This window comes from Ambystoma mexicanum, chromosome 6q, assembly GCF_040938575.1.
Source record: "Ambystoma mexicanum isolate Mex_15411 chromosome 6q, UKY_AmexF1_1, whole genome shotgun sequence".
NCBI lineage: Eukaryota > Metazoa > Chordata > Amphibia > Caudata > Ambystomatidae > Ambystoma > Ambystoma mexicanum.
The window spans coordinates 438,622,243-438,638,271 of NC_090937.1; positions in this window are offsets into that span (position 1 = coordinate 438,622,243).

The following is a 16,029-nucleotide window of genomic DNA, read 5'->3' on the forward strand; positions in this document are numbered from 1 at the left end:
TGGCTCATACGATCCAGGATCTGAAGTCCAGTAGCATTATCTTGGGAGATGACTTCAACACAGTTATTGACTCATCAGTGGATAGGACTAATGATAGACACTGTAGAAGGTTGGATATGCAGTCTCGGGGCATTGAAGAATTTGATGGAGGAGCATAATCTGAAAGACTGCTGGAGAATGGAAAATCCCTTGAGGAGGGAATATAGTTTTTATTCTCATGCCCATGCCACTTACTCAAGAATTGACATGCTGTTGATGGCGGGTGAAATGTTGCAAAATTATAAGTCCAGTAGTATTGGTAATATTGTGTTAACTGACCACGTTCATGTAGTGGTGGATTTGAAATGGGATTTTAATGTGTGTAGACAAAATACAAGGAGATTGAATACCATCTTGTTGGACAATGTAGATGAGATGGACAAGCTTTCTTCCGAAATAGACTATTTTGTGGAGGAAAATTGTACTGGGGAGGTTGAATCTGGTATGGTTTGGGAGGCCTTCAAGTGCATTGTACGTGGTATGTTTATAAATCTGGCAAGTGGTTTAAAAAAAAAATGGACAATACTCAAAAAGAACTGGAGTCTAAAATTAAAGATTTGTCATGTGCATTGATGGTGTATCCTACAAAGATGGATTTGCTTCCGGAAATAAATAGATTGAAGAGTGAGTTGAAGTTGTTAATATCGACTCGTGCAGAGAAAAGGTATTTTCAGCAGAAGTGCACTTATTTTGAGCAAGGTGAGAAATGTGATCGCTGGCTGGCTTATAGACTGAGGATGAGAGAGTCGGAGCGCTCTATCACATCATTAAAAGACTCCGGGGGTCAGATCACATACTCACCGGAAAGGATAAATTAAGTGTTCAGGGAGTTTTATGAGAATTTATACAGAAATGAACCCAGTATTGATGCGTCTAATGGAGACTTTCTGGGGAACATTCAAGTCCCTGAAATTAAGGAGGAAGAATCTACAAGGTTGGAGGAACCTATAACGTTCCTCCTAGAGGAGGTCAAAATTGCAATTTCAAAACTAAATGTCGGTACGTCTCCAGGGCCTGATGGACTGCCAGTGGAGCTTTACATGTGGTTGCCTAATTCTGCTTTGGTGCTGTTAACAGATATGTATAAGACCTCTATGGATAAGGGATTGCTTCCAGACACGACAAGGCATGCACCGATCTCAGTCTTTCTGAAGAAAAACAAGGATGAAAATTTGGCGTCCAGTTACAGGCCGATTAGTTTAATCAATGTAGACAATGGGCCTCATTACGACCCAGGCGGTAAGTTACCGCCTGGGTCGTACCTTTACCACCATGGCGTAAACTATGTTTACGCCATGGTGGTTGGCGGACTTACCGCCCCATTCCGAGGTTGGCGGGGCGGTAAGTCCCCAATCCCCATTTACCCTTCCCCATTCCCATTTTTGCCCCATAGGGCATAATGGGAGTGGGGAAGGCGTTAATTACGCCACCGCAAATTACGGTGGCGTAATTAACAACATGGTCCCTTAGCGCCATGGATTTTAACACCTGCTAAAAGCAGGTGTTAAATCCTCCATGGCGCTAAGGGACCTCGGAATCAGGCGGTAAGGGTCGGAGCTGTTTACACCGCCGTAAACCCCTTACCGCCTGGGTCCTAATGAGGCCCAATAAAATCCTGGCCAAGATTCTGGCATTAAGGCTGGAAGTTCTTCTTCCAAATCTGATAAATCAGAATCAGTCTGGCTTTGTTAAGGGTAGAACCACGTCCAGCAACTTGAGGAAATTGCTATGCACCATCTCTAAGGCTTCTGAATTGCCTGATGACTCGGTGGTCCTTTCATTGGATGCCGAAAAGGCGTTCGATAGAGTCAACTGGCAATTTATGTTTAAGGTACTGGGAAAGATGGGTTTTGGAAATCAATTCTGTTCCTGGATTAAACTGCTATATACCAAGCCCACGGCAGATGTTAAAAACTAATGGTCTGAGATCAAGACCTTTTGACCTGGAATGAGGCAGGCAACAAGGTTGCCCGCTGTCTCCTTTGTTATTTGTACTTAGTATTGAACCTTTGGCCATATCGCTTAGAACTGAGGATGGCCTGCATTGTATTAACTGCTGGGGAATGCTACAGAAAGTGTGGTTATACGCTGATGACTTGTTATTGGTCCTCCAAAATCTAGGCGAATCAGTGGCAGTGCTTATGAATATTTTGGAGAGATGGGATCTGCTACACCTTTCCCTTTGGGGGAAGGTGAATACTTTGAAAATGGTTTCGACTCCTAGAGTTAACTTTGTGTTGAGTATGGTCACGTTAGAAATTGGAAGTAAGTTTTGAAGTGAATTGGATCGACTCATGTAAGATTTCTTGTGGGATAATAAGCCTCCACGTCTGAAGATTAGTAAGTTGCAGTTGTCCTTATCTGGAGGTTGACTGGGAGTCCCGAACTTCAAAGCATACCACCTGGCTTTTATGTCACGTACTTTGTTTACCTTTCTCACATCAGAAAATGATGATTGGGTTTGTGCGGAATCTAGTCACGTAGGCCTGTTGTCTCCAAGGGCTCTGCTGACGAGTAAACAATGCAAAACGAAATTTAAGAATCCATTGACTAAGAGTTTGCGGAATTCGTGGCTGGTCTTGAATGATTGTTTGGGTTTCAATGCACTGGAAGATCAGAATGCTTCAGTTTGGCTGAATACTAGTGTTACTCATGAAGGGAAAATAATGTTCTGGCATGATTGTTTTTTGGCCAGGGTGAAGTGGATAGGGGATCTTTTCAATGGTGCGGATTGGATGACGGCCAGGGAAATACAGGTAAACTTCGATATTCTGAGTTTTTGTCTGGCGGACTATCGGAAAATCAAGAGAGCGGTGGGTGCGATGAATATAGACGTAGGGATCAATATGGATATGCTTGGCTGGAAGCCAGACGGGCTGTGGCTTGGTCAGTTATGTGTATAGACAGATTGTGTCTAAGTATAGGACAAATGATGCTCTAAGATTGGATTGGAATAGGAGGATTGATGAGAATATTACAGCGGACCATTGGTCACAGATATGTGAGAATGTGAAGTTGTGCTCTTTGAATCTGGGTGAAAGATCACGTCAAATAATGATTCTACATAGAACCTACTGGACGCCTGAGAGAATGATGAAGAGGGGGATGAGTGACAACTCTGAATGCTGCGCATGTGTACATAAATTGGGACCATGGAACATATGTTGTGGGAATGTTCAAGGTTGAGTGGTATGTGGTTCGAAATTGACCGGATTTGTGAGAAAGTTCTTGATGTGAGGATTAATTTGGATTTTAAGACTGTTGTGCTGGATAGTGATGAGGAACTGGATGACTTGAGTACTTCCCGGAGAAAATGGGTTTTCCGGGGAGCGTTGGTGGGGAAAAAACTGATTTTGAGAAACTGGAAAACGTCTGCTCCTGTTACAATTGAGATGTGGGTGGCCGAAATGCATGATCTGGCGGAAATTGAGAGAGTGTTGTATCATAGGGAGAAGAAAAGTGCTTTATTCAACAAGATTTGGAGTAAATTTCTTTTATTGTACTGAACTTGATCTTTTGGATATGTTGTGACTCTGTGGGGGGGGGGGTATCTTTCACTGTACATAGTTTGTTGTTCCTTAATGTGATTGATGCATATTGTTTTGCAATTGTCTATGTATCTTGTTATTGTTTACATTTTTGAAAATACAAATTTAAAAATAAATAAATAAAAAAATGAAATCAGCATATGAAGGTTCTTAAGCATGAACTTCTACCATTATCAAGATTGGGCAAAACAGTTTAAACAGATTGTTTAAAAATGCTCTGAACAAAATGAAAGCTCGAGTTACACGTGGTGATCCTCCATACTTGTGGGGGAACATGTATTTGAACTGATAGTTTTAGAATAGCAAGATACAGAGAACTATTAATACGTTTTACAAAACCAAGTTGCATTTGTGATTCACAGGATCATATGGCGGGTAATGAATTTGAATTTGTCCATAAGCCTAGTATGGTCCATACGATAGAATACACTAATGCTAAGAATGGTTTTTCATTAAAGAAATGGCAGTCAGATCGCAGCATTTTAAGAGTGAACAAAAGATTTTCGTAGGATCGCTATTTTAGGAGGTTGGCTGACGACTATAGGAGGAGGTACCAGTAAGGGCCATTTGGGCCTTAACCACAGAACACAGACGTCCTAAAACCAGTGAGAAGCTGGTTGAAAATATAAACATTAGATGCTAGAACTTGAAGCAACATTCCTGGAGCCAGCTAAGAAACGGAATGAGCAGAGAAGCGCTGCATGGAACTTGCATGCCAGGTTCAGAGAGCTCATTGAGAAACGGACTGAAAGGGCAAATGCTTCATGCTAGAGAATGGAAGGGACATTTCTAAGCAAACTGAGAAACTGATAAAATGGCAGAACACGGCATGCTGGAACATGACGGAAATGTTTCTAGAGACCAGGGAGAGATTGATTGAAAGGAGAAAACATGTCATCAAAGACTCCAGTTGACTGAGAGAAACTGGAAATCTGAAACCCATGCCCTGACACGACTCAAGGGAGGAAGAAAGAGCTATGGCTTCTAAGCTTGCTGAACATTGCTTATGGTTTCATGCTTTTTACCATAAACCTCAGCACACCCCACAAGGTAACTCACATTCATGGGGCCAGCAGATGCCAGAAGGCCAATGTAAAAGTATACAAAGGCTTCTTACTTTTTAAATATGAGTCACTGAAAAAGTACAGTAGTGAACATATACCTCATATTTAAATCCAACAATTTCACATTATTGCACACAGTTAAATTAAATCTGTAAAAATCCTTACATTCTGCAATAATGAACCTAAACCTCATATTTGAGATCAATGAATTAAGATCATACACATACAGATAAAAATACATAAAAACAGTATTTCTGACAATTATCATACCCTTTCCTTGACGCTTTCTTAATTTCAATTTCTAAATGCAGTGGGATAACTAATTGTTTACCAGGTTTGGATTGGATCTGTACTTGTCTTCAAGTGGTTATTCACTGTATAATTTGTCTATGACTTTGTCTGATGATTCTGTCTAATCTGTCCTTACCTGGAAGGATAGCGTGAGCATAACATGCTCACCCGGGTTACAGGACAATCCGACGTGCCATGGGTTTTATACCCCTGTCTGGCTCACTCTGCCCTTCACCACTCCACCTATTCCAGGTCGATAAATTGAGTACAACCAATGGGTAATTATAGAGACATCATGATTACAGTGCTTAAAAGATGGAGGAATCCAGCATGAAGCACTATATAAATCACCATTTTAAATCATGCACCTCTTTGTGTCAACGAGAGAGTCAACCTCCAACCACAAACCTCTAGGAGATCAATAGCCATTTCGTTTTGGCAAAATACCTCCATCGATACAGTCTGCAAGGCTCAACATTGTTTGATTTCAAAATATTAAACTAATTATGGACAACTGGGCTTTTACACCAGAAATCTCTTTGGCAGCGCCAATCCACCATCTGATAAATCTGTTTGCAGACGAATCAGGTCATATTTCCCTATTCAGAGTATATTTCTTTCCACTTTCTGGTCCTTGAATGTCCAGTAAAACCACCAAATATAGAAAAGGCAAAATTAAGAAGATCTTCTTTGGGAGATTTAAATTGTACTTCTCTGCCCTGTGTGAGGCTCTTCTATTCATTTTCATGTTTCCTGGGTATTTGCATTCTAATCTCTCAGCTCTCGTGTTGTATTATGGTATGGTATGTCTCTCGGCGGTTGATCTTGCCCAGGACGCGGCACATTGTGGATAGGACGGTAAAGGGTTGAGGGGATAAGGAGAAAGGAAAAAGGGGGGTTAGCTAATGGATATGACATTAGTGTGGGGGAACACACTTGGAATCTGAGCAGAGAAGGTGCTTGTGGTAGTATGGGTGCTTGTTTTTAACTGTGATTAGTTATCAGTCACCAGGAGAGAACATTACAGTAATATCCATCTAGGTTTAAAGCAGAGCAGTCCTAAATGGTGCTAGGTAATAGGTGTAGCTGGTATGAGGTTGTGTGATTAACTTGACAAGTGAGTCCAATGCTTATTTTTCTCTAGCACTTTATTTTTGGTAATGTCTGACTATTTTCTGTGAGTTGACATATTTTGAAAGTGATGAGCATAAGATGGCTGTATTTGTAAAGAAGATCTGGTAGATGAACTCATGAAGCACTAGAAAGACTAGCGGCTCAGCAGCTTTGTCGCCGATTGCAGGACATCTCCAGATTACACCTTTACGCCTCTTTGGTTCAGTGAAGGCAACACCAGAAGAAGTTGGGGCAATGTCTAGCACATGTAGGAGGGTACTTTTATTATCCCAGTTTTATGATTAATGCTTAGCAAATCAGCCATCTTAGAAAGTGCCTAAAATGGAGTCAGAGATTAAGCGACACGAGCAAATAGGCACCAAAGGCTGATATAGAGGCATAGACAAACAAGTAATGCAATGCAAACAACAGGGGCTGAACACATCATTCCATCTCTCCTGACACCTCTGACAGGCCACGGCCACATGGATCTTTAATAAAGATTACCCCTGCTATCTGCGCAGGGAGTATTCATTCTATTAAAGACTAGGAGGCGAGCATTATGCTTCAACTTCTTTTACCACTCTTCAGCAGTTTCAACAAATTAACAAATCAACAACTTTTGAAATGTCCAAAGTGACTTTTCTCTTTAAAGACTACAACCCCCATAGTCTCTGTAGACCTCCACTCTCCAGCTCAGCTATGACCACATCCTATCCCTGAGCTCCTCCTCTCTTTTACGCGCTCTGACTGTCACTTAGAATCCATCACTTTGACTCGCTAACAGTGCAAAATCTTCATCCACTCAAACTGGCTGCTGATAACTTCTCCGGCTGCTTGCTCACGTCCTGGCTACTGGCCACTTCACTCAACTATTCTTCTGCTCTTCTCCTAGGAAGGATACAAATCAGAACATAAGTGTGGCGTCTATGCATTGTTATGTCATTATGCATTACAATCTACAGTACATATGATCAACAATAAATGATTGGGAGGGAAATTAATGCTAGCCTCCTAGTCTTTAATAGAATTAATACTCCCTGCGCAGATAGCAGGGGTAACCTTTATTCTATAGCAAGACTGGAGGCGAGCATTATGCTTGTTCAAAGCTTTCCCAATACCGTAACTGCTATATTCTCAGATGGCTTAAAGTAAAATTGCTTAAAGGTGCGATCATTAGCCCAATCTGCTGCTAACATAATCTCTTGTAATGATGCCCCTGTCATAAACGCTTTGGAGGCCATAGCTCCTCTTACGGAGTGAGCTCCATACTTTTTCAAGTCAATCCCTGCTGCTTGTATTATTTCTCTGACCCATCTGGCAATGGTCGCTGTCTTTACTGCGTGAAAAGGTATCCTACGCGCTATTAGCAATTGGGTGGTACTCGCTACTCTGTTCTCTGCTGTCCTACTGTAGAGGAGGTCCCAAAAATGGCCTGCATTCCAGCCACCCATGCCGAAATGCAAGAAGCATATTCGCCAAGGTATGTGATGTATGAGGAGCAAATGAACCAACAGAAAGCTGCACTGGGACTCTGCCCAGTGTACATCAGAAGAGCCACACCCGTTGAAGCGCCCATAACCAGACAGCCATGGGCTGCGCGATACACTCTTAGACAACCATACCAGCAGCTGAGACGAAATGAAGAGTACCTGCAGACGGTCCATGAAGAGACCCAAAGAGACTTAATGGAAGGGCAGCGGAAATGACACAAGGGCCTGAACAGACTCACGGATGAATGAAAACAACTACCAAGGATAGCACGCCAGTGCGAGCAGCTATGAAGATAGATGTGATGGATACGGGAGAAGAGACAATGTTGAAACGTAAGGAAACGTTGCTATGAGGCAAGATGGAAGTAGCCAACCAGTTAACGCATGTAAATAGGCTTGGAACGCAAGAAGCTAAGAAAACGATACTGCTTGCAGTGCTTAGTAGAAGAATAGAGCGGCAAGCGCCAACCATATATCTACATCAATTAGGCACTCTATACAAGTGCGACTCCATTTTGTAATGCAGAAGTATGCCCAGGCGGTCAGAGGCCTAACAGGCCAAAGTTTTATATCCCAGCCAGAGCCAGGAGAAAGAGCGGAATCGAAACTCAGTAAGAAGCAGCTCAATGCCTGGGAATTCAAGGTCAACTCCAGGAAGGGAGGAGAGCAGCAACGCTGGAGAAACGAAACTCCAGAGCATACCAGCCAGCCAGTGAAGGAGGCCACAGGCAGATGGCGAGGCTATGGAAGAATCAAATGCATGAATAAGAGGGAAAATGAAGCAGATTCACGGTGAACAGACACGTGACCAGCCGAGGGCAAAGAGGAACCAACATCTGATGTCACCCAGAACCCGAGGATGCCATAACTTTTCCTGATAAGAGCTACAGTTTCGAGGCCATCCTCAGCCAACTAATTGACACATAGCCCTAAAGGTACTGATTTATGGAAGGGAGGCAGGGTGAATCATGGGGCACTCCGCATCTGGGTGTCCATTCTGCATGCTGCTAATTAAAGTGGAGATTTATGTCTAAGGGTGTAACCCACCCAATCACAATGGACCAAATAATCTAGGCTCCTATAGTTTGTCGAGCCAATCAGACATCATAGTTATAGTGACGTCTATTACGAGTGATGTAGAGGGATGAGCTTAGATGCCCACCCGATAAGAGTTATCCAATCCGCATGCTATATTACCATATACAGATATAGCCAATATACTTAAGTTACCTTTCCCAACCAATAGAAATGCATGACAAACGTTGAGTGTTACACGTCAATTGATGATGAAAATTTGCTATAAATGTTGCTGTCTGAATGAAGAATTTGGGAGTTGAAGCGAGACAGGTGATCGCACCATTGATGATTACCATTTGTTTCCCCGTTTTTTTGTACTTGTCATTAAACGGACTTCCCTTTGCCAAACTATTGAGTCCTCATTATTGAGTCGTGTCGGAGTAAGTGAATCCTGCACCCCCATTTCTCACATGGTTCAGCTATCTTGTCTTACAAGTACTGGAGGGTGAGCCCTGATCTATGGGCCCATCAGTGGATTCCCCGCCCTCCTGTACACTTGGTAGCGCGAGGATGGTTTCGGCCATTGATTATTGATCAATATAATTCTAAGACACCTATAAACCGACGGCACAAACTAACTGTAGGCCTTCGGCAATATCACAAGTTCTTTCGCCATTCCGGCCGAGTAGACTGAAAAGCTTCCCATGGACAATGATAGAGTAACTTCAAAAAAATCTGCAGTGGGTCTGAAGGAACCTGCCTTTCCAAGCATAACCCTTCCCGTTCCCACGGGCAGCTAATCGGATGAAAAGACCGCAAGAGGCAGAAGAGGAAGGGGCGGTGATCCCGAAGCTCCAGAGAGGAAACGATGTGAGCGGTGAGTGAAACAATAAACTCGTTACTTTGGCAAATGTTTTGTAGGCATTAGAACAAGTAAAGGAAAGGTAACGGAGGATGGCGGAAATAAAATAGTCAGAAGTAGAGAAGCATGTATATATATAATATATATATATATAGATAAGGGGTTAATGACTCAAGTATAAGAGATAGAAAAGTGATTACCGGGATAGACACCCGAGATAAAAAAGTGATTACCGGGATAGACACCCGAGAAAAAAGGTGATTACCGGGATAGACAACCGAGATAAAAATGGTTACCGGGATAGACACCCGAGATAAAAAGTAGTTACCGGGGGGGACCCGAGAGAAAATGAATGGTTATCGGGGGGGACACCCGAGAGAAAACAAATGGTTACCGGGAGGACACCCGAGAGAAAAAGTAAGGATTCGCCTTGTTCCTGCGCTTTAATACAGGGGTCAGAAGAGACGTGAACCCAGAGCCCACATAATAGGGGACAATTAGACTACGGTGACGTTTAAAGATGGCATCAAAGGGGTTTGTCTAAACCCCATGGCGGGGTATTGATCAGAAGGCAGGTATATGTATGACCAGCTGGTGTCCGTCTAGTCTGTCAAGTGTCTGTCATATGTGTTCTGTTGTATGTCGAATGTAAAAAGAACTGTATCATTGATTGTTTGAAGTGAAATTTGGTTTTACGCGATTCTGTAACTGAGAGGGAATCGCCAGTGAATTGATGTTTTTGAGTAAATTGAGAGTATAAAATTGTGGCAGGAAAAGATTGGATTGGAGCTTGCGTACGTGGTGCCCGCTCATGTTGGTGAACGTGGTGACACTCCATAAGTATTGTTGGTAACAAAATTGAGAATGGAGGAGGTTACCCCCTTGCACATCTATGTAAGCAGTTACCCAAGCATGCACCTAAACTTTAAAAGTACAGCACTGAGTGGGTTAAGGGTACTGCCCACAAAATGTTTATGCTGTGGCCACAGAACGCGTCTTTGTCTAAAGCTGTTTTACAACATACAACGACTTATCTACATGCCACATACACAGGCAGAAACTAGAGAAACGTCTTGCTGTTCTAGAACTGTGGAAAATGTTTGAACAGCCAAAAGAGGAACAGCCTCCTGTGTATTGGATATTAAATGTATGCACGGAGGGGGGTGAGACGCCTACTGTGCCACCTGCCCCACCTGAGCCAGTCATCTAGGGAAGTAAGTCAGAGGGACTCTACCCGTTAAGAGAACTAAAGGCAGCCACGGGGTATAGGAACCCTGCATACGAGTCACCTTCATACAGTAGTGATGAAATCAAAGAGAAGGAGGAGGAAACTAATATTACCTCCGCGGTCCGAGGGACAAGGAGAGACGCGATGATGAAAGGAAGGACCAGGCACAAAGTTGTGCACCTCTCATTAAGGAGAGAGAAGGAAAGAAATGGAAAGGAAGTGAAGACAGAACAGATGAGATAGCATTCGCAATGGACGAATGGATGGGAGGTCAGATATTGCTGAAGCTTGATGGTAAGGGAAGTGATGATATAAGGCCAAGAGAGAAGTCTGATGAGGCACAAAGAAGGGAAAAGGAGAAGAAAAAGGAAATGAGGGAGGAGAGAATAAGAAAGAAAGATAGGCTTAGGCGAGAACAACTATATCGTGAAGAGCAAGAGAAACAGCTTGATCGCAAACAGAAGGCAGCCTATGACCAGTACAGACAGAATAAGCAAAGGTTGGAAGAAGAGCAAAGGGTATGTGAGAAGAGAGTGAAGAAAAGAGAAGAGAAGAGGAAGAAATTAGAAGGGCAAAGGAATGTAGAAATGAAAGGATGAAGGAAGTAGATAAGGTTAGAGAAGAAGCGAGGAAGCGCAAGGAAACAGACGAGGAGATGGAACGTAAGCGCAGACAGAGGGCACGGGATCTAGAATATTTGGAGCGGGAAGTTAAAAAACCCAATCCTATTGTAGAATGGGAAGACATCAAAGAATTCTTCCCAGTGAATGAGTCAGTACCAGGTACGAGTGGGACAAATATTGAAGAGGACTTTGACACCAGAAGCATTGGAGAAACGATCGATAAAATAAACGATGAAATGGGGCTGGAACAGATATCCCATGGGGGAAGGGAAGATGAGCGCTTGGAGAGCACTCAGCTATATGACACTGAAGATGTCACCCAAAGTAGTGGGTGCAGGGGACTGTCCCTAGATAGGCTGGATTGGTCAGAATGAAGAATAAGATGCAAGGAATTGTGTAAATTGGGAACAATTAGAATCGGACTCCGGTGGGGAGACGGAGGACGAGGCACATGAAGAGGGGAGACGGCATGAAAAACGGCTCCCAAGGGACCAAGGGGTACCATGGTCAGATGCTAGCAAGTCCGCAACTAGGACACCAAAGTCCGCCGCACAGTCCAGCCTACATGAGGGAACACTCCATGGTCAGAGGGGGGTGTCAGCATCCGCCTATGTAGACAGATTGAGGACATTGCCAGGTAGACGGTGATACAGGAATGCTACCCCAGCGATAGATAGGAGAGCTATGGGGAAAGAGAAGGAAGACTGTGCATTTCAGTTCCCGCTGCTAGAAAAGCGGGGGAGCAAGACCACAATATATTCCATGGCCACACATGGACCGAGAGAACCTGAAAAATAAGCTTCCAATGCTGACTTCGGGAGCCGGGAAATGGATACACGAGTTAGAGAAAATGGCAGGGGGTGTCACCTTAGCTATAAGGGACATTAAGGGCCTCCTGATCGCCATACTTGGTGAAAGGGCAGACAATGTATGGAAGCAAGCCGGATACCCTAGAGTAACCATAATTAACACTTCCCATGATGGAGCGCAATTTAATAATTGTAGAGCAGCAGTGTGGAAAGCACTACGAGTGCTGTACCCAGACACTTCCGATATGGGAGCTATAATGACTCGGAAAATGAAAGAGTCAGAGGATCCGTTGACTTATATCCAGAATTTTCAAGACACGTGGGTGCTCGAACGCATTAATCTTGGACCAAATCTATCCCTGTATTCTACCATATATTGTGCCAAGGGTTTCCAGAACCGGTGCAGAAACAGCTAAAGAAATTGGTAGGTATAAAAGCGAAGCCATGGGCCGAGATACAGTTGACAATTGCACAATACTGTAGATTGTTGCAAGAAAAGAACCGAAAAAAGAGGCAACTCGTAAAGGTGAGGAAGTGAAGCTGGTACAAAAGAAACTCTCAAAGTATGCTCTCGAGGGAGCCATGCTGACAAACCCAGCTGAACCAAGCGCACAACAAGCGACTAACCCATTGCACAGTAATCAGGGTAGCGCAGGATTTTACCCAACAGGTAGGGGATTCAGAGGAAGAGGATGGCAGAGTAATCAGGGAGGTTTACAGAACAACCAAGGTGGATTTCAAAATGTGCAGAAGGGCAGTCCAGCTATGCCAGATGGACAGATGGCCCAACTACCGCCAGTGTGCTGGCTGTGTGGAATGACTGGACATGTGGCGCGCATGTGCAGGAGCCAAGGCATGTGGCAAAATACCCAAGGGATGGGAACAGGCATGGTGAATCAGCCTGCTGTCCCACAACAAGGTGGTGCACAAAGTCACACAGTACAGCAGCAGGTGCCAGGCTTGCAGCAAGGTACTCAGCACGGGGTTCAATCCTCGAATATGTGGAATTTGCCACAGGGTTAGTACCAACAGGTACCACCACAAATGTCGCAGGGCACTAACTCCGGAGGGGAAGTCATCCCTGGTAATGGGGGATGTCCACAAGTATAGAGTGGACCAAACCTATACATACAATAGGACAGCTCATGGGAAACTCTGATGTGCTCTATCCTATCAGTGACACCAGACCCTAATAGGGAACCTAGGGTAAATGTCTTCATAGGGGGAAAGAATACTCCTTCTTAGTTGACACGGGTGCAATGTGCTCGTGCATACGAGAAGGCAAGTTTTCCTTGTCTGGCCGGGCCACAGGCACTCAGAGTTTTACAGGAGCTCACAGTAGAGTTCCCTTCATGGACAATCTCCCAGTCTCTGTGGGGGAATGTGAGATGAATGTGCCCTTGTTATATTCACGCCAGACCCCAGTGAACATTTTGGGTCGAGATCTAATGACAAAGTTGAATATGACTATATTGTTTACAGAGGAGTACATAGTATGCTCCACTCCAGGAATGCATTATTCTAACGTGTGCGAAATGGTCAGAGCATACTCCGGACGCATAGCCATGAGAGCTATACCATTAGAACTGGAAGTCTTTGCATACAGGGTATGTGTGCTTATGGCGGGATTGCCAGGCCTCGCAGATAGAACTATGAGAACCCCCGATGAGTTTCTATTCAGACCAAGAATACCTATGCATGAAGAAGAGGGACAAGCATTTCCCTTATCAATACATAGTGTAGCAGTACGAGGGAAAGTAGCATTGGTCGAAGGGTACGATGATGAAGGCAAACAATGGTGCGTGATTATCGCCATTGAAGAAGGGTACCGAGTGACCGATGTCACCGATGATGATCTGTTCGAATAACACCCAGACACAGAAGAGACTAGGGTAGAAGTAAGTCTCAGATTTTGGGTTAAAATGATCAAGTGGGAGGTACCTCAGAGAATGATATTGGCATTGATACGTCCAGAGTATTTTGAAAAGGACATGGCCCAAGTGACTGTCTCAGTATGGACTACAGAGCCCTATGATGTAGGCCTCCTGAAAGGAGCAGGAGAAGTGAAAATTAAACTGAAACCAGGAGCAATTCTACCAAGGGCGCGACAATATCCCATGCCCAGAGAAGCGGATGAAGGGATTGCAAAAACAATTTTTGCCATGATGGAGCAAGGCATCCTAGTGACGTCAGAATCACCCTGTAACACAGTGATTTACCCCGTCAAGAAATCGAATGGGAGTGTCCTGGCGTTTAATCCAAGATTTAAGATCATTAAACGATATTGTCGAAGCCGAGTTCCCTATAGTCCCTAATCCATCTACGATCTTATGTAACATACCGATCGAGGCAAAATACTTCACGGTGATTGATTTGAAAAATGCTTTTTTCTCAATCCCGCTGCACCGTGACTCACAAGATCTAACGTCCTTCATGTTCAGACAAATGCGCCTAAAAAGTATGAGGTTGCCGCAGGGGTACTGTGAGTCCCCATCCATTTTCAACAGAGTCTTGCAAATGGACCTAGGCAACATTACAGTACACAGTGTTGTTTTGCAGTATGTGGATGACATTCTGATCTGCAGCACCACTGAAGAACAATGCAGGTGTGATTCCATCCAGCCCCTGACCATATTGGGTGAGAAAGGATGTAAGGTTGCCAAAGAAAAGTTACAATATTGTCAACAAGAGGTGCGTACATAGGCCAGCTAATCTTGCATGAGGGGAAAAAGGTAAACCCGGAAAGGGCTGAAGCTATCATGAACATGGCTAAGCCGCTCACGATAAAACAAATGCAGAGCTTCCTGGGCCTGTGCAACTATGTTAGGGCATGGGTCTTCGATTACAGCTCATATGCCAAGCCCTTGCTCCAGGCCCTGAAGAAAGCCCGAGCAACAGAAGGAAAAAATGAATGGACTGAAGCAATGGAAGAAGGGTTCACAGAACTCAAGAGAGCAATTTGCGCGGCTCAAGTTCTCAGAATTCCTAATTATGCAGAGGAATTCTACCTGTTCTCGCACACAAATGGCAATGTTATGACGGCAGTACTCGCTCAAAAAACCTCGATGGGGTACAAACCCCTGGCGTATTACAGCGGGAATCTGGACCCAGTAATGAGAGGCCAGTTCCCATGCGAACAAAGCTTAGCTGCCGCTGCGTTCGCCATAGAGAAGGCGACAACCATTGTAATGGGATGCTCCATGACGATATATGTCGAGCACTCATTATTTGCCATATTAGAGAAACCAAAAGGTACACTAACATCTCAAAGGGCCTCTGCCTCCGAGGTGATCATATCGAATCCATTGATCAAAATAGTTTGATGTTAAACAGTGAATCCAGCCACGTTCATAGCGGAATCAGTCACTGAAGGCGAGCCGATACATGACTGTGCAAACTACGAAGAATTCTATGATGAGATCCCCAGGGTGAAGGAAAATGCCCTGGCAGGAGGTGAGATCATTTTCATTGATTGTTCTTCGAGAATCAACCAAGAAGACGGACAAAAATATACGGGCGTTGCCGTAATAAAACACATGGCAAACAGATAATTTAAAGTACTAGTTAGTGCACGAATACCATCTCATTATTCAGCACAGGCTGCAGAATTATTGGCGTTGATGCTCACCATTGAGAACCATGCAGACTAGGAAGTAACGGTGTACAGTGACTCCGCCTATGTGTCGTCCACAGTGCACGCAGGACTAGCGTGCTGGAAAAGGAGGGGCTACCTCCAAGCGGACGGCACACCAGTGCAGCACGCATCCTTATTGGACAGGCTGATCAAGTCACTACAGCTCCCAGTGGGCATAGCAGTCGTGAAATGCACCGCCCATACTCACGGGACAGATTTAGTGTCACGTGGAAATCATGAAGCAGACACAGAAGCCAAGCGTATGGCATCCAAGAGTGAAATAATCATGGACGTGGAGGTGGCACGTA